Here is a 4,097-nt window from a genome sequence, read left to right as displayed (position 1 = left end):
ATTTATATATGGTAGGGTATAGCTGAGATATTAGAAGAAATTTACAAATGCTTTTCCCCCAGACAAAAAGAGGCACAATCATTGATACTTCTCTTGCAGTACTTTCTAATAGTTTTATATTACTTCAAAGGTAATACTAAGGTATGGTAGAAAGCTTTTATTTATGCATATGCGTATTATATGAAGTATACTTATGCATCAAAAAGTCACAAGATAAATCGTTTAATGCCTGTTCCCACTATATACGTGCCACAGCACGACAGCGTTGCTGCGGCTAGAACAAATGGCATCTAGTCATAAACTGCCATCTTTGACGTGAAAAATAGTTGAAATGATTTCTTTCTACATATAAGGCAGATATATTTTATCAGTGTATTTAAGAGACATTGGCACCTTAAAACTTGATAGCAATGGAAGCAAACATAGATCGTTGAATTGCTTATCTTTGCAAAAGTTTTATGCATCATATTCAACTTAAGGGTGTGTTGCAGAATTGAGAGTATGACCCGTAAGCATGTACTCTCTCTCTCTCTCTCTATCTATCTCTATATGTGTGTGTGTGTGTGTGTGCACCCACACACACCCACACACACATCTATCTCTATATGTGTGTGTGTACTCTCTCTCTCTCTCTCTCTCTCTCTCTCTCTCTCTCTCTCTCTCTCTCTCTCTCTCTCTCTCTCTCTCTCTCTCTATCTATCTCTATATGTGTGTGTGTGTGCGTGCACCCACCAAACCCAAAACTTAAAGAGGAGACTGTATTCAACCAGTTAGATAATTTAGCCTATTCTCTTACCTGCAATACATACCCTAGTAACCAATTTGGTTTAGCTCACATTCCCTCCAATGTACGGGTGTGACCCATAAGCATGTACTCTCTCTCTCTCTCTCTCTCTCTCTCTCTCTCTCTCTCTCTCTCTCTCTCTCTCTCTTTGTGGCTGCCACTCTCCACTAAATGAATAAGTGGACCAATTCTCCCCACACATAACCACATTGGGTAGAGTTCCCTCATTTCATAGAGCCATCAAAGTTATCTTAAATAGTGTTGGGAAAATGCAGCTTTGTGTGTAGCGGCCAACTTGAGTAGCTTTTGCATACCGTGGCTACACGCGCATGGAGCAGGTGGAGCTTGATGCAGTGTTTGTTGTGTAGAACCCACTTCCCTAATGCATGTTGAACTATTTTGAATCATCCGCTTCTCCAATGTGTTGCTCTATTCTAAATCAGTTGCTTCCTTGCAAGACAATATGTTTGTGCCATTTTTGTCAATATTAGCAAGGTGTATGTCAAGAACGACAATCTTGTGTACTTCGTGTATAATTCTTCTACAGGAAACTGAGACGTCACAGTTTCTTTTGGCATGTACATACATTTGAAGAGACCCTATTTTTGGAAGGGTTGAAGTAGTTTCTACAGTTTTTGATAGGCCAAAAGATTCATGGTGGCATTTCACCAAAGTTGTTGAGGGGACTCCTACAAAACCAATGAGCTTTTACCTGCATGCTTTATCATCATCCTTATGATCCAAAAGAAAAGCTACCACTCCACACAAAGCACCCTCGTTTAAGGACTTCTCCATTCTTAGAAACAGGTGGACACGTAGGGTTATTTACAACAATAGGTTTCTTATCCTGTTGGTTTGAAAAACCCAATAATGGAAGACTCAAATTCATCTTGCATAAAATATACACCTCAAGAACCATCACGAGCTAAAACAGGAGCATGTCCCTCTTCTAGAATAGTTTTGACATGCTCCAAGATATCTACACCACTTACGATATGCTACATTTTGAGAAGCTTTCAACATTACCACTTTTTGTCAGGTAACGATCGTCAAATTTTTCTTCTACTTTGCTTGATGGAAGCCTCCTCATTTTGCCATGCAACATTAATTTATTTGCCCATCACCTTGCGAGAAACTTCTACTAACTCTTATGTCAGCCCCAATAGAATGCATTATTTTTTTTACAGTGTTGCTTAAAAATAAGTGCACTATAGCATCATCGGCCACTAAAAATTACTCAATTAACATGTCATCCTTTGAGATTATGACCTTTCAGTGCGAGTTGTAGCTTGTGAGTTTCAAATCTAGCTTCTTTCATAAATAAAATTTATTTCAAGTCTTCATTCTATCAGTTCTAAAAGCATGCTCCTTGCCACTAATTGTTTTAATTTTCACTACCTATTATTCTAAAACTTTCACAACCAAATGCACACACTTTCCATTTGTGAGACCATAATCCTTCACTAAAGCATCTTGACAGCAAAGCTCACGGCCTCCTTATGTCAGTCTCTAGTGCTTTACATAAACACCTTGCACAATTCAATCCATATTTTTTTATAAGCAAACCGTCACCACTTTGAGAGTCTAGGAATAATATGATGCTATTAATAATAGTTTACTAAGACATTATCATTGTGCTTCAAAGATGACTCTCATCAATCCCAAGGAATAAGCAAAGACCAATAGAGATGGTTACGCTTTGTTGCAAATGGCTCTCTCTCTCTCTCTCTCTCTCTCTCTCTCTCTCTCTCTCTCTCTCTCGCGTCTCTCTTTTTCAAGACACATTACCTTCTTTTGGAAGTTTTAATAACCCTTTGAGAAAATCTAGAGGCATTTCCACACAACATTAGAGTTGCATACGATAAATATGCCAAAAAAGGGGCTATAAAACATACCTTGCTAGGCGACGGGCAAGCACAAAAAATTGATTATTATCAGTTCCCTAAAAATCAAAGAAAAATATATACATCTATTGAGGCACACTTTGTATGTCAAAAGATCACCACACAACATCACTTGTTGTCCTTATTAACCTTCCCATAGAGTGTCCCCTTTGACAATCACAAATGTCTTAGAGACGGATTCCGTATTTGAGCCCATACCTTCGAGAGTTCACTCATTGAACTCCTGTAGACTTTCCACAAACCTTGCATTTGCAAATCTAGTGGCACCCACCCGGGAAACATTAGGAGCAGCCTCGCGGTACTTGGACATCACCTTTTTTAGCAATGTCCTTGCTTTGCTTGCATAGTTCGATGACGTTATTGGGAGTTCCTTGAAGGCAGTTTCATGAGCAACAAATCCAAGAATATTATTAGTGTATTGAGCATTTCATTCTGGTATGTGAGGCTCATTTTTATCTCTCCTTCAGGCCATGGCAAAAAGGAGTTGCAACAGACGTAATAGGTAATTCTCTCTCTCTCTTTATATATATATATATATATCTTGGGCTAATTAAGATTAAGGTGTCTGAAGCCTCTTTTAGTATGCCTCCTTCACACGTGGCCACTCCAATACATTCTCCTTCCAATGTCAAATGGGGCACCTAGCAGCTTCCCAGATCTTGAACTCCCCCAAGGCCTCATAAGGCAGAGGAAGGGGGACAAGGCAATGTCCACATACCATATTCTCTACCCTCCAAAAAATCGACCTCCAGCAAACACATCGTGGAGGGCTCCATCCAATGTCTCGAGCGCCTCGACGAATTCCTTTCGGCCTTGCCCTATCTTCTCTCCTTGGAAGCTTTGAACAATCCGCCCTCCGGCGTTGTAGAGCTTCTTATCAACAAAGTCTTGCTAGAATTAGGAGCGACCGCACTATGGTATATATTGTCGAAAAGAAGGGATACATCACCGGGAGAGGGTCAAACTTCTTCAATGTATTGCAAAATGACCAAAGACTTGCAAACAGGGTTGCCGTTGTGGATGAGCATAGGGATGTTCTTGTGGATGGTGTCAACCTGAAGCAAGAACTAACTCTTGTTTTGAAGGTCTTCCACTATGTACTCTTATTTTACCCCCTTTTCATAATTAAGGGCAATGAGGACCGCAAGCCAAACATGGTGCACCATCAGCGGAGAACCTTGAGTGTCAGTGTGGCCATGGCGAATTACAACACTGCACCAGCAATTGAGAAGCCAAGGAGTTTGTTTTGAGCTCTCTCTCTCTCTCTCTCTCTCTCTCTCTCTCTCTCTCTCTCTCTCTCTCTCTCTCTCTCTCTCTCTCTCTCTCTCTCTCTCTCTCTCTCTCTCTCTCTCGCTCTCTCTCAATAGTTTCCTACGATGTTAAAATAATTTTCTTCTTCCTCTCTCTTT

The 4,097-nt window shown here is 40.2% G+C and overlaps 2 pseudogenes; both read right to left on the bottom strand.

Moving 5' to 3' along the window:
* Positions 1 to 1,213: 1,213 nt before the first annotated feature.
* LOC147450427 (phosphatidylinositol 4-kinase gamma 4-like) lies at positions 1,214 to 2,884 on the bottom strand (annotated as a pseudogene).
* Positions 2,885 to 3,265: 381 nt separating this feature from the next.
* On the bottom strand, positions 3,266 to 3,886 carry LOC147450426 (glutathione S-transferase U25 pseudogene; annotated as a pseudogene).
* Between the last annotated feature and the right edge of the window lie 211 nt (positions 3,887 to 4,097).

This window comes from Adiantum capillus-veneris, chromosome 9, assembly GCF_014529385.1.
Source record: "Adiantum capillus-veneris isolate H3 chromosome 9, ASM1452938v2, whole genome shotgun sequence".
Classification (NCBI taxonomy): domain Eukaryota; kingdom Viridiplantae; phylum Streptophyta; class Polypodiopsida; order Polypodiales; family Pteridaceae; genus Adiantum; species Adiantum capillus-veneris.
The sequence above is the reverse complement of the archived record's forward strand: the minus strand, read 5'-3'. Positions and strand labels throughout refer to the sequence as shown.